This window comes from Tamandua tetradactyla, chromosome 3 (assembly GCF_023851605.1).
Source record: "Tamandua tetradactyla isolate mTamTet1 chromosome 3, mTamTet1.pri, whole genome shotgun sequence".
NCBI classification, from domain to species: domain Eukaryota; kingdom Metazoa; phylum Chordata; class Mammalia; order Pilosa; family Myrmecophagidae; genus Tamandua; species Tamandua tetradactyla.
In genome coordinates this window covers 34,097,655-34,123,932 of record NC_135329.1, presented here as the reverse complement: position 1 = coordinate 34,123,932, position 26,278 = coordinate 34,097,655, and the positions used below count along the sequence as shown (strand labels likewise).

The window sequence follows — 26,278 nt, the reverse complement described above, 5'->3', positions numbered from 1 at the left end:
AAGCCTTCACAGCTCCTTTGTAGCTATTTTCCTCTTTTCTAGAATGTTTTACAGTCATCTCTTCAAATCTTAGATACATATACACATACACACAAAAATTTAATAGTAAACACTAAAAAATTAATACGTTTATTTTAACAGGGAGGCTTCTCAAGTCCTTAAGGAGCATCATCACACATTAATAACAAAGGTGGACACCAAGCAGATAAACACGTGGTGTAAGTAGAGGAAAGTGGGTAGGTCAGAGGAACATCAGAGTGACTCTGGGGTGACAGGAGGAGCTTGGACCGGCCATCCTTCCTCATCCATAACACAGTTTAGGACGACTTCTTCTTTCTGTCAACTCTTCTATAAATACATGATGCACCCTCTTCCCTCTCCAGCACACTCAGCTCCTGCTCTCCCATGCAGGACTCTGACCTTCAGGTGACTCACAGCTGTGAGGACCATCCCTCTCCTTGTGGCCGTTCTCCCATTAGCTGTCCAGGACCAAGCAGAGCCACTCAGAGAAAGCGCTGATGAGGTTCCAGCCTAGGAGACGCCTGAGGCCCAGGACGAGGCTGTGGACATCTGCTTTGCAGGGGACGGAATCTCAGCTTGAGAGGCTTCAGGTGAGAGACTGAACAAAGTGCTGTAGGGGAGCCCAGAGCCAGCTGTGCCACAAAGAAGGCACGAAAGCATGAGTAAGGGAGAGCTTTCCACTTGGAGGCTCTTCTAGTGTACTTGCAACACTAGAGAATTTGGGTCCAGGAGACGTGAGTGTGGAACTTGGCAGCTTTCATTTCAGGCTAAAGCAGGCTTATCAGAAAAACTCACTAGTACACGGAATCTTGGCTTAAAATCTGGTGTGAGTGGATGTGGTGGAATGAGAGGTTAGTAACTCTGAGTTTGAGAGGTGCGTTGTAGGGGTGTAATAAGCAAGTAAATGATACAGGAGAACAGCAGAGGAAGTATGAGCCAAAACAAGCAACACATGTATAGTAAGATTTATTTTGATTTATGACAAAAATGAATTATTTCATCCTATTATGATTGGTGTAATATTGGTATAACATCGCTTCTTGGAGTAGCTCCGCTAGTCTGGCTCTACTCATTTTCCCCACCTTTCCCACTGTGTCCGACAATCCTCTTCTTTCCCCAGGCCCTCAGGGGAGAACCATCTGCTACTGCAGAAAACTTTGCATTTTCCCTGAGCGTGTATCTGGGACCTGTGTTCTCCACAACATTCATTACAACCTTTGCTGTTGCTGAGCTTTGTGAATGAAGATGCAAAGCAGTGAAGAATTCAACTTGAAGATCTGGAAAACAGAACCTTTAATGAATGTGCTTTGTACTTTTCCTTATTTTTCTAAAATAAAGTTCTAGTATTAACCTAAAGTTTGGGTTTGCACATAACTTACTTGTGCTGTCCAGTTTTATTATGAATTCTTGTTTTGAATGGTCTACATTAAGAGGAAATTGCCTTTACTGCCAACTAATCCATACTGTGACCACTAGACATGAATAAAAAAAAAATCAGAAAGAAAAATAGTGGGTTAATTAGCCAATTTAAATCTGTAGAAGTCTACATACTCATAATACTACTCAAAGGAGGGAAGTGACTATAATGTTTACAGAAAGGTGTTTGTTGATTAAAAGGAAAGAAGGATATGATAGGCTGTTACTTCAATTTTAATAAGTGAGAAGTCATTGAAACATATGAATATTTTTCTTATTTTAAGTAATATGTTAAATATTGATGTGCAACTTTTTCTGTCTGCATGAATAGGATAGAGTGAACTAAAGCTCAAGTGAATCACAGGCCAGGAAATAGTGATAAGTATACTAAGGGAATATTGACCAGCCTAGCGATCACAATTGATAATCATAAAAAAGTAAAGCCCAGAAGCTGATCACTGTAGTGAGACATAATAACCAGAGAAATGGAGAGTTTCCAACTAGACACAAAAGGATCAATTAGTACAATGTCTGATAAATGATCTGGTCACAACCTTCTACTCTTTGAAAGATATTAATTTTATTCATTATAATAATCCATACTAATTTTAATACAATTCTAGCAGGAAAAACATGTGTTTCTTAATGTCAACAAATAAGTCTATGCAGCATAATGACAGGAAAATTGCCAGTAAACTGATGGTCAAGCAACACTTAGAGAACACTTTATTTGTAGGAAAAGAAAATTTTCTATATTAAAATTTCTATAAAAAAGGCAATGATTAAGAGGTCCATCACATGGTAAAGGAAAACATTTTTATTATTTAAAATAATAATCATTCTTGGGGTTTGTATCATCTTAGAGACACAACCAGGTCCAAGAGTCAGCAAAACCATAACCTGCAACCTCATCTAGCCTTGTATTGGGTCTGCTAAGATTACAAAACCTTAGGACAGAGTAAAATGTGGATAATGAGAAAGCAAAGTTAACTCCAACTCTGCAAGAGGTTTAATAAAATAGAATAAATGCATTTGTTATTGTTCTTGAGCATATTTATCTGTTGTTTAAGGTGTTAGAAGTGTTCAAAATAAATAAGGCATACTAAATTTATTGTCTAATGTAATTGTATAAAAGAATTTAAACAATCAAATTTGTATCAATATTTAATGCTCAAAATAAATAATTTGGGTTTCAGATGTGCTGATTGAGCTTTAAACTAACTTAGAGCAAATAGTGGTGAGTTTTTCTCTGTGCACCAAATTCCTTCCAAAATATTAAAGAATTTACCAATGTACTAAACCTGGTCCTGTTCTTTGAAGCTCCTTTAGCAGCTACCTTCCCCATCAGGGAGGTGGTGGTCACATGGTTCTCTGTCTGTAGGTTCCTCCTGAGCAGGGAGGAGGCCTGGAACTGGAGCGCCAGCAAGAGAATGATGCGACTGAGGAGTGTGAATGCTCTCATTCACACGTCTGGGAGACAAGACTCTGCAGCAGTGGAAATTAGATAGGAAGTGAGGAGAGCCCAGGTCCTCTGTTTAAATTCATCTCTTTGGAAGATAAGGGCACTGTACAAAATCGGTGTACCGAGGTTAAGTGGGGGAGATGAGGAGGTAGGGTGAGAGGGCGTAGAATTCTTGGTCCCTCCTGTTGCCTAAAAGTCATTTGATGTTCCTAATTTAGTCCCTTACAGCATGATTCAAATCTATTATTTGTTTGGTCTCTGCACTAACTTTTACTATAAGAATTTTAGTAATAATCTTCCTATTAGTAATAATCTTCCTAGTAATAATCTTTTACTATAATTTAGTAAAATTATATATTTAGTAATATATAATTACTAAATATAAGAATTTAGTAATAATCTTCCCAGCTCCTCCATCGGCCCTTATATTAGTTGGTTATAACATGGGGGCCCATGCATGGTTTCTGCTGTCCCCACTCAGGCTGACATGTGTAGACACATCTGTGGTCTCACTAGACATACCCTTTCAGTGTCCAGTGTTTCCTTGAGCTGGGATCATCATCTCATCTAACTGCAGTGATCAGGGGACAGAAGCTCTATGGAGCAGGATTCCAAGGTCAAGGGGAGATGGCCTTAGAATCTCTATTTATCACGTGAAGACTCACAATAAGGAACAAAATAAATGCTTCTTTATTCTCCAAACTATGAAACCGAACACCGTGTCATGGATGAGGAGGATGTCGGCTTATCCAAATAGATATCGACAGAAAATGTATTTCATCTTCTGACAATGAGTAGCTTTTTAGAGCTAAATAAAAATTTTCAGTTCTGCATGGACTTTACAGGCAGGGTTTGAGAAACAGGACTTAACCACTATTCAACCTTATCTTGCTCATATCTCCTTGTAGTTCTATCCTATGCATTCCCTCATCCTTACATACTTACCCAAAGCAACCTGTCAGATTTTCCTGCTATGTTCTGTGGGAGAAAATTCACGCAAACACACAAGTCAATAGTGCCTACCTAAACTGGACCATCAGTTAGCACCTATATTCTATGTGTCCCAAGGTTCGCAAAGGACCTTGCTGCCAGTCTTCAAAGAAGCTAAAATCATAATCCAGTTCCTCTATTCTATACCACATTTTTGCACATTTACTGTCTCTGACTTCTACATGCATCTTTTATCTGCATGCAAAGGCAATGTGAGACTGGGTTTTGCTCTATTTTATTCTGATCAACTTCTATAATTGTGTAGTAGATACCATTTTAGAACAAGGAAATACAGTGATACGATGAATGTCCATGAAACACCTACATCATGTCAGGAATTGGAGTAACTGTCTTATATGCTACTGGGAGATAAGAAGAATGATTCCCCAGATTTGAGAGAGGAGGAAACTGAGATGGGGTAAGGAGTTATGCCTTCATTCTATCAACCTCCATAGGCTATGTTCTCAAGGTCTACTCACCAATACCTCCAAACTGTGTCAAAACTTCTGTATTCTTCATACACCTTCTACCCTTTCACCTTACACGTCACTTTGGACTGATAATCTTCCCAGCTATGGCACAGAGAAATTAAAAGTGATCAGATAAGAACTTCACAGACATCATGCTTCCAAACGAGCTAAATGTATCTACATTTGCAATCATGTTCCTTCCTGGAAAGCCATATTCCACTTCTCCAAGGCTGATCATCACCCCCAATTTTTTGTGCTTTTGGCTACATGCCCTCCCACATCCTCAGTAAGCTCTGGAATAACAACTGATTATTTTTCTTTCTTCTGTATTTTCAAACACTCCCATCTCCTTCTCATAAATATTTTTAAATGCAGAATTTTAAAAACATATTTTCATGTATCTCTCACCATCTGCCCCTATCATCCCCTATTTCTTTCTCTTCATAACTGAACATCTTGGGAGAGTTGCCTATATCTGCTATTTCATCCTAACTCCCATTTTCTCTCTGTCCTACTGTAATATGGCTTCCACCTCAAACACTCCCCTGAAACTCCACTTCCCAACAGTCTTCATGGAGATGCTATAGTTTGCAATTCAATTACTGTTCTCCCACCCTTTAATTGCTGGAAGAGTTCATTGCTTATCTAGATAGGTTCAGAGGGCCAGAAACATGCTTTCCTGGCCTTCTTTATAGCTAGGGCACATGCTTGTAATACGCTTCCAGGGCAACTAGAACACAGGAAAATCTGTTGGTGGGTGATTTGGAGAAGACTATCATGTATGATAAAAATGGTGACAATTCCAAGTAAAAGATGTGTTTGCAGTCATAGGACAATGTGATGCTTGCCGCTGATGCAGAATTCTTGAAACCTTGAGGAAAAGGCCAAGGGAATCACAGAGGAGTATGTACTCTTGTGGTTATAATGACCATGTGTATCCACCACCAAATAGAAGACCTTTATTTCCTATCCATTTATTTCTTGGGAGCTCTAATTCTGGATCAATCTGAGATGAAGAAACTAACAGCCAATAATTGGCAAACCCAGGGCTTCCTTCCAGGTCTCTCTGTCTCAAAAACACATGCTCTCAAAGCTGTGCAAGGCTTCCAGACCAGAAGAAGGAAAAGAGGTGTAACAAATAAGGTGTCTGTGTCTGAGACAGTGCAAATAGAGTCTAGAAGCTACTCTGGAGGCTAGTCCTTAGTCAAGCTTCAGTTATATATTGCTATTTGTCATGACTTGCCAAATCCCAACCAAAATCATTTCTGACAACCTTAAAGAACAGCTAGGGCTTTTATCTGAGATTCTACAAAAGTTCCATGCACTGTGACTACTTTCCAGAAACTTAAATTCTCCAGATGGACTTATCTGAGATTTTCTCCAGAAAAGTCCTGAGATCCAGAGGGGATAGCCTCTCCAGAACATTAACTAGTTACATCTGCCTATCCCATATTATTGACAGCCCTTTCCAACATGAAGAAGTTAGAATGCATATAGTACGAATAATTCTAAAGAGCAGGAGAAAGATCAAAGGAGAGAAGGTAGGTTTTAACAAATGAGTATGACTCCTGCATCATTATATTGATATTTCTTTTAGTCTCCAGTGTCTTGGAGTTGGGAGGAAAAACCTAAAATTGTGCAGCTGTAACCCATACCAAACTCTGAAATCTATATTATAACTAATTGCTGTGTTGTGCTTTGAAATTCATGGGTTTTTTTGTAAATATATCATTTTTCACAATAAAAAACAAGCAAACAAATGACACTATGCAAGGATTTCTAAAGTATAGCGGGCAGTAGCTGGTGGAATCAAGGAATGGGCCAAAGAAGTCACAAGGGAAATTAGGAAATATTTTGACTTGGACTCTTCCCATCCTTGCCTATCTTTACTCCATCCTATGACAACACTTGTCCTCTTTTCTTGCACCCCTCTGCAATACACACGTTTCCAAATTGATAACTTTTAACTTTTGTTCTATATCAAAATACCTCCTGAAAAAAGACAAAAGTCTTGTCTTGGGTTAAAAACTATGGCCTGTGGCCAAGTTTTGTAGAGTCCTATTGGAACACAGCAACATTCATCAAGTACATATTGTCTTTCAAATTCCAGAGATTTTTCCATTTCTTATTAAATCAAAAGCCTATGGAAAAATCAAATCCCTTAGTAACTATCCAAGTCAGTTCTTTCAGTTTTCAAATGAAGAATGGTGAAAGCTTTCCTTCTAAGATCAGGAACAAGACAAGTTAACCCCTGTCACCATTCTTATTCAACGTAACACTGGAAGTTCTAGCTGTAGAAATTAGGCAAGAAGAAGAAATAAATGGAATCCAAATAGGAAGAAAGAAGTAAATTACTCTTTAAGATGACATGATCCTGTATATGAAAAATTCTGAGAAATCCACAGCAAAGTTACCAGAGTAATCACCTAATTCATCTAATTAGTGGGGTACCAGATCAACATGGGCAAATCAGTAGTCCTTCTATACACTAATAATGAACAATCTAAGGAGGAAATTAAGGAAAATATCCATTTATAATAGTTTCTAAAAAGGATCAAATATCTAAGAATCAATTAACCAAGGTGGAAAAGATTTGCATCCAGAAAACTACAAAAATTTGCCAAAAGGAATAAAATAAAAGCAAAATAGATGACAGGACATTCCATGCTCATGGATCAATAGACCAAATATCGTTAAGATGTAAATTCTACCCAAAGCGATTTATAGATTCAACTCAATCTTAATCAAAATTCCAACAGCATTCTTTACAGAAATGGAAAATCCAATCATCAAATTTATATCCAGCAGGCCATGGGTGCTCAGCAAACACCTGAGGCCTGCCAGCCAGAAACCTGGGTTCACGTCCCCGTGTCTGCCCATGCAAAAAAAAAAAAAAAATATATATATATATATATATATATATATATATATATATATATATATATATATATATATGGGAGAGTAAGGGGTCCTAATAGTGAAAGTCTACTTGAAAATGAACGAAGTTGGAAAACACAGTTCCCAATCATAAAACTTACAACAAAGCCACAGTAATCAAATCAGCATGGTACTAGCACAAAGAAAGACATATAGACCAGAGGAATCAAACTGAGTGTTCAGAAATAAACCCACACATTTATGGACAACTGGTTATTGACTAGGACATGACATCTACTCATTGGGGAAAGCATAGTTTCTTCAAAAAATGGTGCTGAGTGAACTGGATATCCACAATCAAAAGCAAAGGTGGACCTTTATTTCACACTATATATAAATATTAGTCCAAAATATATCAAAGACCTAAATATAAGATCTAACCATAGTGTTCAGAAATAAACCCACACATTTATGGACAATTGGTTATTGACTAGGACACGACATCTACTCATTGGGGAAAGCATAGTTTCTTCAAAAAATGGTGCTGAGTGAACTGGATATCCACAATCAAAAGCAAAGGTGGACCTTTATTTCACACTATATATAAATATTAGTTCAAAATATATCAAAGTCCTAAATATAAGATCTAACCATATAAATTTACTAGAAAGCATAGGGAAGCATCTTCAGGACACTTTCCACTAAATATATGAGCAACACAAGAAACTATAGATAAATGGAATTTTATCACAGTTAACTTTTGGACAGCATAGGACTTCAATGTGAAAGTAAAAAGATGATTTCTATTTTTTTATAGATGGGAGAACATATTTGGAAACCACATATCTGATAAAGATTTAATATCCAGTATATATAAAGCAAGCCTATAACTTGATAATAAAAAGATGAACGCCCAATTTAAAAATAGAGAAAATACTTGAACAGATATTTCCCCGAATAAGATATAGATGGGCAAGAAAAACAGGAAAAATGCTCAATATTGTTAACTATGAGAAAAATGCAAATCAAAACCACAATGAAAAAGGGTATATGGGAACTGAGTACTTTCTGCATGATTTTTCTATAATCCTATACATTTCTAACAAGAAAAGGAGAAATTAATACATATCCAAATAAACAAAAGCTGAGGAATTCCTTTGCTAGTATGCCTGCCTAATAGAAATATTAAAGTCCTTCAGGTTACCACTAGATAGTAACTCAAAGTCATATAAAGAAATAAACATCTTTACTAAAGGTTGTTGCATAGGTAACTATGTGCTAATGGTCAGTCCCATTAGAACCAAATGAACTAAGTGTCAAGGAGGGGTGGAAGGCAGGTTCCCCAAAGATGTGCTGAACTGACCCAAACGAAAAAATCCCTAACCAATGGTGTGTTCTTTATGATACTCTGGTAATAAATAGTGTCAACCTAGCCCTATATTATCTTAAATTTAAAGGAACTTCATATTATGAACAAACAATACCCATTCACAAACTTTTCCCCAGACAATTGTAGTTAAACCTCTCTGGACTTCTCTAAAGCTGCTGTAAATGTCCCATTGCTCTCAACATATTAATAGGAAGCAAGTGGGAAAAAAAGTGGGAGAGGAAGCAGCACATCAAGTTTCTTAGCTATTCTTCTTGGTGTTGACGGATTCCAAACCCATGGTAGCACCTAATTAAGAGGTTCAGTCATACCATGGGCAAAGGTAAGACAGTTGCATGTGAGAGTGATAATGACAATGAAGCATGAAAACTCCCAGGTTGTGAACCGGTTTGGCTCAAGCTCCCTTTGTTCCACTCTACTCTGACCCATTAAACCTTCACATATATTCCATGTTCCAGGCCTGCACCCTTCTTTCCATGGTATGCATCCAGTGAGAAAGTACCACCTGAACACAGCTTTGTGAATGTCTTTCTTTGATATCACAAATGTGTGTGTAATGCAATATAATTCCTCCTCCTACAAAACTTCTACTTTCACTTTTAATACAGTAAAACACAAGCACACACACACACACCTTATTAACCTTTTAGAATGTTTTCAGCTACATGTTAGAGAATATTCAAGAATAATTGGCTTAAGCTACAAGAGGTTTTCTTATTATCTTCCATAAACAATTTGGAGATAAACAGTCCTAGAAATAGTTCAGCAGTTCAACAATGTCATTAAGTGATCATGCCTCATCCATTCTTCAACTGCACCATCCTCCATTCTGTCACTTCATGTTCCAAAGATGGCAAAAAAAGAAAGAAATGCATGATAGAACTTTTCTTCACTCATGTTTCTATCTTACGAGGTAAGATCTTTCTCATAAGATACCAATGAATTTCCCTTAAATCTCATTGGTCAGAACTGAGTAAAACAGCCATCTCTATGTAAAAAGAGGAAAGGAACTTGAAAATCTTTCATGGTCAGCATTTATCATGGGAGTTAGACTCTTTCTTTAGGAAGAAGAGGGAAAATAAAGCTTTTGGGTAGACGGCAAACTTGTACCACACAGGAATAGCTTCTTTTATACACTGTGCCTAACTGTCATCCTGGCGGTCCAAAAACAGCCTAGAGTCTGGGACCCACTTGGTAAGCCTCTATATTTTGTATTCCCCATTCATAGTGGTACATAAATGTATGATATGGCAAGTGATCAGTTTAAGTGATGGTTATAGTCACTAAACTAAAGGGAGGACAGTAATAGGAAGGCAAAGGAAACCCTGGTGTAAGGAAGTGTGCTTCAATTGATTGGGTTGTATGGAAAAGAAGGTGTTTCAACTTCTTATTCTGTATGCTTACTTCTGATTTTATGGTCAGAAACACAGCCAGACCATAAGGATTCAATTCTTTGAAATTTTGTTAATTGTTCAAAATATCTTCAACTTTTGTAAATGTTCCATGCTTGCTTGGGGAAAAATTTGCATTCTGAAGCAGTTGATTCCAGTGTTCAATATGTATCCATTAGGTTGACTTTGTTAATCATGTAAATCAAATATATGTCCTTATGAATGTTTTTTCTACTTTTTTATTGGTTGTGGAAAATAATACACTAAAATCAACCTCTATTCTTTTTAATTTTTCTGTTTCTCCTTTAAAATTGTCAACATTTGCTCTATGAATTTTATTTTTCTTTTTTGCATGGGCAGGCACAGGGAATCGAGCCCGGGTCTCCAGCACAGCAGGCGAGAACTCTACCTGCTGACCCACTGTGGCCTGCCCTGATCTAAAAATTTTAACTCTGTTATTTGATGCATACAAATTAACTTTTTTACATCTTTCTGGTGAATTGAAAATTATCACTGTAAAATTTCTATTTATCAGCATGCTGTACACATTGTCTGTTGAATTTATACACTTTGCTTCTTCACACTATTCTCCATAGCTGAAAACTGCCCTCTCACTTTGCTCCTTCTCTAAATTCTTTTCTTTCTTTTAGTTCTTGCTCTGTCTCTGACTTGAATCCTTTGCTATACCAAATGTGTCATTTTAGTTAAGTTATGAACTAACTTGGAACACTTCTTACATTGCAAACTTTTATCAATGTTGAAGTTACCAATGTTTCAAATTGCTTGACATTGAAAACAGAAAACTTAGGTTTCATCTTCAGGACATTAGGCTGAGTGAAATTAGCCAGGAACAAAGGACAAATACTGTATGGTCTCACGAATATGAGCTAACATTAATGAGTGAACTCTGAGAGTTAAAGCTAAGAACATAGGTTGACAGGAGACAGAAAGAGGGAAGAAATTGGGCATTTGGTGCTGAAGGAATACAAAATGTACAACAGGATTGATAATAAAAATTCAGAAATGGAAAGCACAATAATATAACCACACTGATATGGCTGAACGTGAGTTTGGTTGAGGGAGAACAGTTGGGGATACATATGACACCAGAAGGAAAGATGGAAGATAAAGACTGAGATGGTCTAACTTAGGAATTCCTAAAGTGGACAATGATGGAGAATAAATATACAAACACAAAAACGTTTTTGCATGAGGGAGAACAATTAAATGTCAACATTACAGGTTGACAATTTCCTATTGCTGAAAATGGGAGGGTATACAGGAAAAAAATACAATCAATGCTAGGGTCTACAGACAACTGTAACATTATAATATACTTCCACTGAACGTAGCAAAGGCATTTATGCCAAAACTAAATACCAACAAGTCAGGATTATGAGAGAGGGGTATGGATTCTCTGTGGAAGAAAAGAAAATATCTTCATATAGATTATGGTGGCAAAAGAATGGCTATTTACTTAGGCTGGATGTTATGATGTGTGAATAAAACACTAACAATGAACAGAGAGAAACAAGTGCTAGAGAAAATGTGGAGAAAGAGATGTACTTATTCACCTCAGTAAGGAGACTTGTAGGAACTTGGAGGGCAGTGTGGAGTTCCACAGGAGGCTAGAGGTGGGATTCCCATATGATCCTAAAACCTCGTTGCTCAGTATATACCTGGAGGAACTGAGTGTGAAGACACAAATGGACATTTGCACACTAGTATTTATGGGGGCAATGTTCACTATTCTCAACAGGTAGAGGTGGCCTAAAGATACGAAGACTGAGGAATGGAAGGGGGAACCGTGATGTATACATACAATTGACTACTGAGCAGCTGCAAGAAGGAATGAAGTTGTGAGGCATGTTACTAGGTGAATGAAGCTTAAAGACTGTATGTTGAATGAAATGTCAGAAAAAAAAGAAGCATATTCTCATGCTTCACTCTGATGAACTAACTAGAGTATACAAGTGAGAGAATTGAAGTCAAGAGTAGGGGTTATCAGTTTGGGGCCTATTGTAAAGGGTCCTAGATTGGAAACTATTACAGAAATCACATGTATTCTGAAGTTGTTGCTGTTATTTCTAAACTCTGAGATATTGAAATATTTGTGTATAACCTGGTCATTTCCTGAAATTTTGGGTATTTTTATGACACCTCTACTCAGAGTTTGAGCTGTGAAGTTATGAAAGTCAGCCTTACTCCAAACAGCAACTGTGTAAAAAGTTGAAAAAGTGATCAGACTTCGACTGGACATATGAATGATGCTGATATGGATAGGACTAAAGTAAATCAGAATACAGGGTAAAGGATGATTTGGTCCATATTTGAAACTTTCAACTTCTGTGTGAGAGCAAAGAGACAGATGTTCATTTTGTGCAAAATTAATACTTTGACTAGCACATTATCTAATTTAACTGGTATGGTCCATGTATTTGAGCACCACAATTACATGGAATCTTGAATAGGGCATGAGATCTTGTTGGTTTGTACAGTTTAATATGATGCCCTATATATCTTAGAGTAATTTGGGCAGAGAATAAAAAGGTATTTGCTAAGTCCTCTTGGGGGAGTGGGGAGAAAGGATGAAGTATTCAACTTCGCCATCTGGGGAATTTCTAATATTGTTGCAAGCAGTAGGGACAAGCAATTCACTAGGCTAAGCCATTAATCTTGGAGTTTGCCCTATGAAACTTATTCCTTCAAAGGAGAAGTAAGCCTACTGATGCCTAATAGACACCCTTAGGGACCTCTTTTGTTGCTCAGATGTGGCCATTCTCTCAAAACCCATTTGGCAGGTGAACTCACTGCCATTCCCACTACAGGGGACATGACTCCCAGGGGTGTAAATCTCACTGGCAATATGGGACCGGACTTCCTGGATGAGTCATAACCAGGCATCATGGAATTGAGAAAGACTTCTTGACTAAAAGGGGGAAGAGAGAAATGAGACAAAATAAAATTTCAGTGGCTGACAGATTTCAAGTCTAGAGGTTATCCTGGAGGTTATTCTTATGCCTTATATAGATAACCCTTTTTACTTTATGGTATATTGGAATGGCTAGAGGGAAGTATGCAAAACTGTTGAACTGAGTTCCAGTAGCCTTGATTCTTAAAGATGATTGCATAACTATATAGTTTTTACAATGTGACCCTGAGATTGTTAAAACCTTGTGTCTGAAGCTCCTTTCATCGAGGGTATGGACAGATAAATTTTGAAAAATAATGATGAAAAATAATTAAATAATAGGGGAGGTGGTTAAAGGGTAAAAAAATAGGGTAAATTGCAATAAGAGTGGTCAATGAGAGGGAGGGATAAGGGGTATGGGATGAATGAGTTTTCTATTTTTTCCTTTTATTTCTTTCTCTGGAGTGATGCAGATGTTCCAAAAATGATCATGGTGATGAATATACAACTGTGTGATGATATTGTGAGTCACTGATTGTATACTATGGATAGACTGCATGTGTGTGAAAATTTCTCAATTAAAATATTTTTAAAAAAAGAAAAGAAAACATGGGTTTCACATATAACTTTAATAAATGCTTGCCATTTACCCATTATATGCACTTAATCCTATGGTCCTTGATGTATTTTTATGTAAAATCTAATACAGGGTAAAGGTAGTCTTGTGCAACTTCTCAGAAGTGCTAACAATTGAGTAACTACTATATATATTTATATATATGGCAGTCAGTGTTCTCATGATATGCAAAAACATTTACTGTACTAATAAAGGCTAATACTTTTTGATTACTAAATACCTTCCATCCATTTTCTATAATTAATTCTCACAATAACCTTATTAAGTCATACCATCATTAATCATTTTGGGGGGGGTATGGGAAAATGAAACTTAGAGAGAAAATGAACCATATCACCTTACTCAAAATTCCAAAAGATTAAGCAACAGAGCTGATACCAAATCCCATACACTTAACAATTACCCTGTACTCTCAATTTTTCTGAATTCTAGACTACTAAACCAATGGCAGTGGGCTAGAATTCACATTTACAACCACCATTTGGTAAACAGATTTTATTTTTCTCAGGTAATGGTAGCTGGGAATGTTGTCAACCTGCTCACAGACAGCGCTATCTCACAATGGAGTGGCCAGCAGGATTGCCTCATAGTCTCATGAGAAGAATAAAGTGCTCAAAACTATGATCCGTCTTGGGGTGCAGCACCACCTGTGGGGCAGCAGGAGCCTGAGACTCTCTGAGGAGAGAAATGAATCAGCCCCGTGGGTATGCAAGTTGATGGGGGCAAAACCAGCTTTGGAAATTGGCTTCTAGGTTTATACTGCAATGCATGTGTGAATATGCTGATGAATTGGGGGAAATCTTAGCACACAGGAGCATGACAGAAGAAGGAATAAGACACAGAGAATTCTCTTTTGCCCCAAAGTTACTTTGATGTTCTTCTGATCCAGCAGCTCTGTCCATAGCCATGTCTCCTATCTATTTGCTGGGTGACTATATGTACTGTTCATACGTCAAAATGATAAGGATCCTGATAAGTCTCTCTATTCAACATCTGCCTGAATATTTAACATCTACAGGTTTGTTTGAGACATCTGCTGTTTCACTGAAAATGAACAAAAGCCGGAACTTTTTTTCCCAAAGATAGTCAATCATATCTGGGAATTTTCCTTTATGACCTAGGAGCCAGTCTTTTACTACTAAAGTATAACCACACCTTGTAGCCATATAATCTTTACAGGATAGGATTTTCATGGGGAAAGTACTGACTCCTTTGAGAGGGTGGCAACAGGTGGAATGAGCAATTCTGACTCATAGCAGGAGAAATGAATAGGAGTTATTTTTATGTATAAAAGCACTAACACAAGGAAGACTCATTTTTACACATTTAACAGTGAAAGAAACAAAACTCAGAAAGAAATGTAAAAACTATATGGAAATCCAAAGTTTCTGCTTCACAGAAATAAAAAAGTCATAAAAGAAATAATATATTGAAAGATATTAGTACTACATATGACAGAAAGCTAATTACATGAACTTATAAAGAACTCCTATACATCAATTTTTAAAATGACCAACAATTCCATTTCCATAAAGGACAAAGGAAGTGAAAGGATATTTCAGAGAAAATAAATTCAAACACATCTCATTTATTATAGAAATGTAAACCATTTGGGGATATCATTGAGTTACCAATTTCTACCCATCAGATTGGGAAAGATCACAAAGTTTCATAACACAGGTATTATCCAAGAAATATTGATTTAAAGCATAAGGAGCTGGGGTTTCTTCCAGACAACTCCAGATGTGTGCAATCCAAATGATACATGAAGTGGCTTAATAATGACCTCAAGGAACCAGGCATCTTTTATCTACCTGCTCCAGTATCCATATCCAGTAACCATCTTTATCATGGACAAAAGGCAGCTACTGCAAATCCAATGACTCCATGATCTATAAACTATAAAGCAGTAGCACAACAAAAAACAAAGCAACAAAGCAACAAAAATTCATGTTATTTCTTAAAAAGGATATCCTTCCTAGTGATTGCATTTCATTGGTCAGAACTCTATTTATTGGTCACACTAAGTTGTATGCAAGGAAGTCTGGGCATAAAATATTTTTGGTGAAGCACGTTGCTGTTGCTAAGAAGAAAGGATGATGGAAACAGGGTAAATACAGAGCCTCTAAAACACATTCAATGGTGGGCAGGGGTAGTGTAGATACAGCAAGAAGGCTTATACAATTTTCTAAGTGTTAAAGGCCAACCTCTAATGAAGGGTAATGTAGTAATATCTATAACATGTGCAAGACATGCTATTTGACCAAGCAATTTTACCTCTAAGAATCTATTTCAAAGATATAACCACTTATAAGAAAGACGATACATGTAAAAAAGTATTCGAGTTTTGATTGTAACTGCAAGTTTAGAAATAAAATCGTATCAATTTTAACAATATTTTCTCAAAAAGAAATATGTTAGTAAAGTCCATATAACATAGTTGTTATGGCATATACAAACCCTGGAATACTATAAAATCTTAAAAAGAATGAGAAAGCTCAATATGTATTGATATACGTAAGGGTACAAGTTCTATGAACAGGTGAATGAAGAAAGATGCAAAATAATGCGTCTGATTGCTAATAGTGGAAGTTTCTTGGAGGAGGGCTGAATGGCTGGGGGTAAGGATATGGAGGTAATTTCTTTTTACTCATTGCTCTTTCCAAATTTTGAATTTTGCTCCCTGTCCATAAGTTAATTTTATTTTTAATTAAAAACATCAAAGATCTCAGAAAGGGGCTATGTACATGACATTCATTTTATTCCTCAAAGTAGAAATGTGAAATTGTTGAGGCTTCTTGAAATAAAGCTGTCTTTTGGCCTTGGACTGACCAGTGCTTTACTGACTATCCTACTGTCCCAAAAGTGGGGTTCTTCTCACCGGATGTCTGATCAGATCACTGTCCTCTCCACACTGACCGTGGAAGAAGCTAAACGTCCCCTTAACCTCAAAAGCTTCCTTCATGAAGTGGGAATAACCCTTGAATCCTGCAAGGAATTAGCACTCTATTCACTGGTGTCCAAGTCTGGCTCTAAGGTCTAGACCTCCAGAGATTAGCAGAGTTTAATTAGCAGGCATTTCTTCCCTGAACTCATTGAATGAAAGCTCTGTTTCTTTGAATATTCAAAGGTAAATATTCAAGCAGATGGAGAACAGGAAAATATATCAGGGTGTTTATCACCATCATCAACTTGAGACAAGTGCAGAAACTAAACCTATAGACTCTTGCTATGCTTGAAGCTGCCAGCACAGGGGAAAATCAAAGAGATTTTGAGAGGGAACAAGCATCCTTCAACCCCATCCCAGGCCAACGTTACAGATGTTGTTTAACAAGATTGTTGATGTCTGAGTCATCTCCTAATACTCAGATAAATACAGGACTGACTCTCCTTCCTCCGCAACACACTCAGGCTCCCGCACTCCCATTCAGAAACACTGCAGTGCAGGTGACTCACAGCCATGAGGACCCTCACTCTTCTTGCTGCCATTTTCCTGTTGGCCCTCCAGACCCAGGCTGGGCCACTCACAGAAATTGCTGATGAGGTTCCAGCCCAAGAGAAGTCTAAGGAAGACAATCAGAATGAGATCCTCTTCCTTTCAGAGGATGAAGACTCTGCTCAAGAGCCTTCAGGTGAGAAATGTCAACTTCACAGAGATATAAATGGTAGGGAATAAAGACCAGAAATGGGCTTTAGAATCAGATCTGGAACAGTCTATGTCACCTTAGGCAACTTCACTTAATCTTTCTGGGCCTTGATTATCTCATCTATAAATTGAGCAGAGAGAACCAGATAATATCTAAGGGAACTTCTTTCTCCAAAGGCTTTTGGTTCTAAGTATGCCTATGAAAATAACTATGCTTATGATATGGTGAAACATATTGAGGGGTCTCCCTGGATCAAAACAGAGAGACTGAGTTATAGGGTAAAATATTTTACTTTGTCTATTAGAGGTTGTCGTAGGAACTGGAGAAAGGCCTGCAGGGTGTGATGAGGTGTGTATGTGATGGGGACAGGAACACATAAAGAATAAAGAAAAACAAGAATGGGTCTCCAATTCTAGGTGACCAACATTTGCTATTCCTAGTTATTCATGGCTATTGGGAATAAGCATCACTGCAGGCTCTAAGGTAGCCAACATAATACACTCACTCAAGTCAATATATAACTTCTCCAAGACTCTGTTTACTAACTACTACTGACCCCAGTTCTTAATGCCTGATGCTCCCCTCTTTCTTCAGACCTAACAAGAAAAGTTAACTGCCGGTGCAGAATTAAACGCTGCGGTTTCCTAGAACGTTATTCTGGACCCTGCATAGCTGCTGGCTTGACCCTCAATTTTTGCTGTCGCTGAGCTTCAAGAACAGAGATAAAAGTACATAATTTGCTTTAAAGAGACATATAATTGTTACTATTCATTGTACCTTGTGCTCAATTTCCTGTCCTTAGATCAAATAAAATCTTTTCAGCAAATTTTGTGGGGGATTTTTTGGTTTTTTGCTTTGTTTTGTTTTGTTTTTATGTTTGATGCTTGTATTAGTCTGGACTTCTTAGAATGCAAGTTCCAGAAACCCAAATCAAACTCCTTGGAAAAAGATACTGTCTCCAAACCCTAGGATTTATTCATCCAAAGATGAACACTGTCTTTAGACACAAATTGATATGAAAGCTTATATGCTACTACAGGTCAATCCCATATGTTAGGCAATTTAATCATTGTCAGTTCCAAGTTCACAGTTTTACCATCTCTTTTTCTCAGGGAAAACTAGAAACTACCAATCTTTCCCAAGGTATTGGAGCATGTCCATTAAACAAGCCAGATCACACATCTACCTTTAAAAACTGTCAGCCAGTGAAACCACATAAATTAAGACGGCAATGGATTGTTAACAAGAAATAATAAGCAGAACAAAAATCATAGGGCCACTACTCTCTGGCATGCTCATTATTATTAAGACATATATAGAAAAGTTGGATTATATATGTACATTTTTAAACGATGCATACACAAACAATGCACACTCACAACTCCTCAAATACACTTTGGGACACTCACTCTCTTGAACTGCCTATAAATGCAGCTCTAAAATGACAAGGAGGAAAAGTGAAATGTGGGAAAGCAGTTAGTCAAGCAACCAGGATGTTCTCACTGATGTGACAGGGTGCTTCTCTTCTAATAAACAAAGCCTCATGCACATCAGTGAGAAAAGGCACGATGACCAGATCTGGGAAAAGGACGGCAACAGCAGTGCCCTCTTAGAATAGGGAGGATCCGCACTTGGACAGCCACAGCTCCTCCTCTGCCACTCTGTCTCAAAGGACTGCCCGCCACAACATGCACACCACATTTGAGGATTGTGTCCTTTCCAAGCTGGTCTTTCTCTTTCCTTCCAACCCCTGTATACAGAGAACATGCCTACTGCCTAAGCACAGTATTTCTGTAGAGGGCCGTGTTTGACACACAGTCTCTGTGGGGTGTAGTTTGACTTTTCTTCCTGTGGACCGTGTCCTCTCCACCATTTCATATTAACATTAGGACACTCATTCAACAGTGTCCTTCCCAATTTTTCACAACCTGATCGTGGAGCCCTTGGGAAGAGTCTAGCATAGGGCTATACCACCTATGGCAGTTATTCTTTGTTTAGCAAAGAATCAGTGCAAGAAGAAAAAAAACTTTGACACGAAGTCAGAAAACAAGGAAGTCTCTGTCCCAAGAGAGAGCCAGAGCCTCAAGCTTATTTTCTGGAAACTATTTTTCGGGGAAAGGAGCCAGTTGTAGTTAAACCATCCATTGAACACCAGTGGAGGTTCCCATTTGCCTTGAGGAGGTGTCTTTCATTTTAAGATCAAAGCAGGAATTTTCCCATGAGTAGAAGTTTATGTTCCAAATAAGCAAATGCCATAGATAAGCAAAGCAGATGGATATGCAAATGACACATCAAAGCAGATAAACATCTTAAGCTGTTTTCAGCTCTCAGGTCAACAGATAAGCAAACAGACAAGCTCAGTGGTTTTCCACTGCTTGAGGACATGAAAACACAGGACAATCCTATAAATGTTTTAATCATATCTTCCTCATATCTCCCCCCTTTTTGCTTATTATTACTGTTGATGTTGATGGCAGCAATGACTGCAAAGGTGAAGCTGCTACTGGCTTTTGTTCAGTCTGATGGAAATGAGAAATCATAGAACAAATCATTCTGAGGGCTGAAAGAAATAGAAAAACTATAAGTATACCAAATTTGCATAAGATCCAGGTTTGAATATTTAATCCATGAAACCAATTAGATGGATTAAGCCAATTAAGGTTATCATTTAAGGTGTCAAAGACTTTTTGTTGAATAAGTATCTGAATTTGGGATAAAAGTTTTTCTAGATGAGATAGCAACGTTAGCACTTCTCCTTGAAGATAAGAGGAGAAAGCTGTTTGAAGGTGGGATTTTATTAGTTCCCAAGAATGAAATGATTCATTCCAGGACAACAGAGTAACACATATTTGATTATGTTTCCAATCACATTGCAGTTCCTGTCTTGTAAAAAGAGCTGGCTGTCTTTCACCGAACCATAAGATTGATGTTTCTAAACCATCAAGTTGGGTTAATATTCCATTATCAATTTGGATATCAACAATCATTTCATTAGTGACATTGGTCATAATTTGATTGAATGTATGAGCAATCTGAACAGATTCAGCTAGTGCTGCCATGGCAGTAGCTGCAGTAGCAGCTCTCACAATAGCAGAAATGATAAAAGCAATAAGAAAGTCCAATAGACATGTTATTCTGCTAGCCCAAATGGGAGATATATAATTAAGATAAGAATGAAGAAAATATCCAAAACTTGTACCAAATTTGAAGCAAGCACTGCCAGGTAAGCTAAAAACTTATTTTCTGGCATGGAGGGAACTCTGGTATGAAGTACTTCATTAGCATTTTGATTTAATTGTTTTTAGACTTTTCCAAGTGACTCCCTATGTGTTGAGTGTGTTATGACAGTGGCGTGTTTGATAATCTTCGGCTTCTCCAGGGTTATCTTCTCTATCTAAGGAATCGGGTTGAAGTGTTGATTTCTCCAACTCTCCAGGAGGTTAATAGGGCTTCATGTTCCTTACAGGCAGCCACTGGGGACCTATGAGAGTAAATACACAAGCATACCCTCACCTTCAAGTTGGTAATTCCTGAGGACTTAACTGGGATCCTTCTCCTTTCAAACTTTTATAGAGGATTTTTGTTGTGCTTATTAGAGAGAAAAAAATGTTTTTCAGCAGGTTGTGAGTCCATCTTTATCACAGTTTTAAAAAATTTTAAAGTATATAACGCTAAAGATACTATATTTCTAGGGGAGGCATCCATACACCCCCTCCCTTTTTTTAAATAAGAGTTTTGAGAATATGACATATCCTTTTAATAATAGTTAAATGGGATTCCTGTAGTATGTTTTAAACCCCACTGTTGTAGAAATAATTTAAAGGAAGTGCAGGTGTACTTGGGGCCATTGTTAGTTTTTATGGCTTTTGGTACACCCACATGACTAAAGGCTTCAAGAAGGTGAGTTTTTTTTACCACTGCAGCCATTTCTTTAGTTAGGGGGAAAGCATGAACATGAGGAGTAAAATGTGGATTAGCATGTGACTGGCAATCAGGACAGGCAGAGATAGATTGTTTGGCCTGGATTATAGATAGGTTAAACTGACATTGAAAGGTTTTCACATTTTGATGAAAAAATTTATGGGCTAAGAGTGCCTTTTGAAATGCTAATGTGAAACCTACTAATGTATTCACTTTTTGGTTTCCTTGTACCATAGGACTAGGTAACCCTGAATGTAATTTATCTGCAGGTAAGGAAAATTTAAACTCTCTCACAAAGTCTGCTAATGCTGAAATAGGAAAACTCCAAGCACCAAGGAAGAAAGCACCAGAGTCTCTGAGAAGTGGGCAGAACTTTTATTGCCATGGCAGACTCAGAGAACTCCTGTCCAAAGTCTGAGCCCCAAACATTCTTTTCCTTTGGATTGTATAGGCTAGCAAGCAGGGCAGGAGTTACTATGGGAACAGGCTGTAAACTCTGGAAGTACAGAAACAGAATTTGCAGGGTGGGGGTTACTATCTGGTCCTTAGCTGATTTCATTTGTCTGAAATGCAGGCAGCCCTGGACCTGCAGATACAGCAGACATTTTTTTTCACCACCCTTTAGAAATCATGCTTTTTACATATTTTTGAGAGTATATAAATGCACAAAGTGATACACATAAATGCACGAAATGATATACATAAATTCGTAAAGTTATACAGCAATAAACTTGTAAATCAAGGTTGTGTGACAGTGCATGGAAAAATTGTTCCTGAGGAAAGGAGAAATGAATTATATCTGGGTCAAAACCTTTAAGCTGTTGGCACCTAATTCTTCCCTTATGGAGTAAAGAAGCCATACTTTGAGTATATGGTGTAATAGTTTTTGTAGTGGTGTGAGATAAAAATAACCATTCTATGCAAGCTAATGCAGGAAGTAACTGACCAATTAACCCAGTGGGAGTGTGTAAGAGTTGGAAATAGAAAAAGTTGTAAAGGCATTGTGGGAAAACTGAGAGTTAGCTGTTTATAGCAAATGGCTTTGTTTACTAGTTCTAATTCAGCCACTGCTTTTGGAGTAAGTTATCATGGGAAATTTGAATCAGTTTCTCCTTTTAAGGTATTAAATAAATTGATAAGTTGGCAGGTGGGAATGCCTAGACTAGGTTGCAGCCAATTAATAGCTCCTAGTAGTCTTTGCATATCATATAAAGTTGGTTTCAGTAGAGGCATTATATTTATCCTTAGAGGCCTCACTGTATGATTAGACATGATATGACCTAAATATTTCCAAGGCAGAGATAATTGAATTTTTCTGGAGCTACTTGTAGCCTTGCAGTAGCTAGAGAAGTTTTAACATGATCATAAAAAAATAAACGATTTATCTTCAGTTGTGATGCCAACAAGATATCATCTATATAATGTTAAAGATGACAATTTGGAAACTTATATCGACTAGGCTGTAAAGCCTGATGTACAAAATATTGGCACACTCTGAACTTTTTAACATTCCCTATGGCAACAGATTCCAATGACATCTTTCTCCGGGCTTATGGTTTTTTAATACTGGAACAGAGAAAGTAAATTGCTCTTTGTCAGAGGGATGCAAGGGAATAGTAAAAAAGCACACTTTTAAATCTATGATGATTAAAGGCCACTCTTTTGGTATCAAAGTCAGATTAGGAAGTCCTATTGAAGGGAACCCATGTTTTAAAATATAGCATGGATTTGACAGAACTATGTAATAATTCTTTGCTGAACAAAGAATAACTGCCATAGGTGGTATAGCCCTATGCTAGACTCTTCCCAAGGGCTCCACGATCAGGTTGTGAACAATTGGGAAGGACACTGTTGAATGAGTGTCCTAATGTTAATATGAAATGGTGGAGAGGACACGGTCCACAGGAAGAAAAGTCAAATTACACCCCACAGAGACTGTGTGTCAAACACGGCCCTCTACAGAAATACTGTGCTTAGGCAGTAGGCATGTTCTCTGTATACAGGGGTTGGAAGGAAAGAGAAAGACCAGCTTGGAAAGGACACAATCCTCAAATGTGGTGTGCATGTTGTGGCGGGCAGTCCTTTGAGACAGAGTGGCAGAGGAGGAGCTGTGGCTGTCCAAGTGCCGATCCTCCCTATTCTAAGAGGGCACTGCTGTTGCCGTCCTTTTCCCAGATCTGGTCATCGTGCCTTTTCTCACTGATGTGCATGAGGCTTTGTTTATTAGAAGCGAAGCACCCTGTCACATCAGTGAGGACATCCTGGTTGCTTGACTAACTGCTTTCCCACATTTCATTTTTCCTCCTTGTCGTTTTAGAGCTGCATTTATAGGCAGTTCAAGAGAGTGAGTGTCCCAAAGTGTATTTGAGGAGTTGTGAGTGTGCATTGTTTGTGTATGCATCGTTTAAAAATGTACATATATAATCCAACTTTTCTATATATGTCTTAATAATAATGAGCATGCCAGAGAGTAGTGGCCCTATGATTTTTGTTCTGCTTATTATTTCTTGTTAACAATCCATTGCCGTCTTAATTTATGTGGTTTCACTGGCTGACAGTTTTTAAAGGTAGATGTGTGATCTGGCTTGTTTAATGGACATGCTCCAATACCTTGGGAAAGATTGGTAGTTTCTAGTTTTCCCTGAGAAAAAGAGATGGTAAAACTGTGAACTTGGAACTGACAATGATTAAATTGCCTAACATATGGGATTGATCTGTAGTAGCATATAAGCTTTCATATCAATTTGTGTCTAAAGACAGTGTTCATCTTTGGATGAATAAATCCTAGGGTTTGGAGACAGTATCTTTTTCCAAGGAGTTTGATTTGGGTTTCTGGAACTTGCATTCTAAGAAGTCCAGACTAATACAAGCATCAAACATAAAAACAAAACAAAACAAAACAAAAAACCAAAAAATCCCCCACAAAATTTGCTGAAAAGATTTTATTTGATCTAAGGACAGGAAATTGAGCACAAGGTACAATGAATAGTAACAATTATACATCTCTTTAAAGCAAATTATGTACTTTTATCTCTGTTCTTGAAGCTCAGCGACAGCAAAAATTGAGGGTCAAACCACCAGCTCTGCAGGGCCCAGAATAACGTTCTAGGAAACCGCAGCGTTTCATTCTGCACTGGCAGTTAAGTTTTCTTTTTAGGTCTGAAGAAAGAGTGGGAACATGAGGCATTAAAAACTGGGGTCAGTAGTAGTTAGTAAACAGAGAATCTTGGAGAAGTTATATATTGACTTGAGTGAGTGTATTATGTTGGCTACCTTAGAGCCTGCAGTGATGCTTATTCCCAGTAGCTATGAATAACTAGGAATAGCAAATGTTGGTCACCTAGAATTGGAGACCCATTCTTGTTTTTCTTTATTCTTTATGTGCTCCTGTCCCCATCACATACACACCTCATCACACCCTGCAGGCCTTTCTCCAGTTCCTACGACAACCTCTAATAGACAAAGTAAAATATTTTACCCTATAACTCAGTCTCTCTGTTTTGATCCAGGGAGACCCGTCAATATGTTTCACCATATCATAAGCATAGTTATTTTCATAGACATACTTAGAACCAAAAGCCTTTGGAGAAAGAAGTTCCCTTAGATATTATCTGGTTCTCTCTGCTCAATTTATAGATGAGACAATCAAGGCCCAGAAAGATTAAGTGAAGTTGCCTAAGGTGACATAGACTGTTCCAGATCTGATTCTAAAGCCCATTTCTGGTCTTTATTCCCTACCATTTATATCTCTGTGAAGTTGACATTTCTCACCTGAAGGCTCTTGAGCAGAGTCTTCATCCTCTGAAAGGAAGAGGATCTCATTCTGATTGTCTTCCTTAGACTTCTCTTGGGCTGGAACCTCATCAGCAATTTCTGTGAGTGGCCCAGCCTGGGTCTGGAGGGCCAACAGGAAAATGGCAGCGAGAAGAGTGAGGGTCCTCATGGCTGTGAGTCACCTGCACTGCAGTGTTTCTGGATGGGAGTGCGGGAGCCTGAGTGTGTTGCGGAGGAAGGAGAGTCAGTCCTGTATTTATCTGAGTATTAGGAGATGACTCAGACATCAACAATCTTGTTAAACAACATCTGTAACGTTGGCCTGGGATGGGGTTGAAGGATGCTTGTTCCCTCTCAAAATCTCTTTGATTTTCCCCTGTGCTGGCAGCTTCAAGCATAGCAAGAGTCTATAGGTTTAGTTTCTGCACTTGTCTCAAGTTGATGATGGTGATAAACACCCTGATATATTTTCCTGTTCTCCATCTGCTTGAATATTTACCTTTGAATATTCAAAGAAACAGAGCTTTCATTCAATGAGTTCAGGGAAGAAATGCCTGCTAATTAAACTCTGCTAATCTCTGGAGGTCTAGACCTTAAAGCCAGACTTGGACACCAGTGAATAGAGTGCTAATTCCTTGCAGGATTCAAGGGTTATTCTCACTTCATGAAGGAAGCTTTTGAGGTTAAGGGGATGTTTAGCTTCTTCCACGGTCAGTGTGGAGAGGACAGTGATCTGATCAGACATCCAGTGAGAAGAACCCCACTTTTGGGACAGTAGGATAGTCAGTAAAGCACTGGTCAGTCCAAGGCCAAAAGACAGCTTTATTTCAAGAAGCCTCAACAATTTCACATTTCTACTTTGAGGAATAAAATGAATGTCATTTACATAGCCCCTTTCTGAGATCTTTGATGTTTTTAATTAAAAATAAAATTAACTTATGGACAGGGAGCAAAATTCAAAATTTGGAAAGAGCAATGAGTAAAAAGAAATTACCTCCATATCCTTACCCCCAGCCCTTCAGCCCTCCTCCAAGAAACTTCCACTATTAGCAATCAAACACATTATTTTGCATCTTTCTTCATTCACCTGTTCATAGAACTTGTACCCTTACGTATATCAATACATATTGAGCTTTCTCATTTTTTTAAGATTTTATAGTATTCCAGGGTTTGTATATGCCATAACAACTATGTTATATGGACTTTACTAACATATTTCTTTTTGAGAAAATATTGTTAAAATTGATACGATTTTATTTCTAAACTTGCAGTTACAATCAAAACTCGAATACTTTTTTACATATATCGTCTTTCTTATAAGTGGTTATATCTTTGAAATAGATTCTTAGAGGTAAAATTGCTTGGTCAAATAGC

At 37.7% G+C, this 26,278-nt stretch overlaps 2 long non-coding RNA genes across 2 annotated transcripts; one reads left to right on the top strand and one right to left on the bottom strand.

Moving 5' to 3' along the window:
- Nucleotides 1-16,973: 16,973 nt before the first annotated feature.
- Nucleotides 16,974-18,035, top strand: LOC143676023 (uncharacterized). The gene is made up of 2 exons (XR_013171769.1): nucleotides 16,974-17,194; nucleotides 17,804-18,035. It is a non-coding gene; the product is annotated as an uncharacterized LOC143676023 (long non-coding RNA).
- Nucleotides 18,036-24,056: 6,021 nt separating this feature from the next.
- Nucleotides 24,057-25,209, bottom strand: LOC143676022 (uncharacterized). Its single transcript, XR_013171768.1, has 2 exons — nucleotides 24,902-25,209; nucleotides 24,057-24,289 (listed from the first exon to the last, which is right to left on the bottom strand). It is a non-coding gene; the product is annotated as an uncharacterized LOC143676022 (long non-coding RNA).
- Between the last annotated feature and the right edge of the window lie 1,069 nt (nucleotides 25,210-26,278).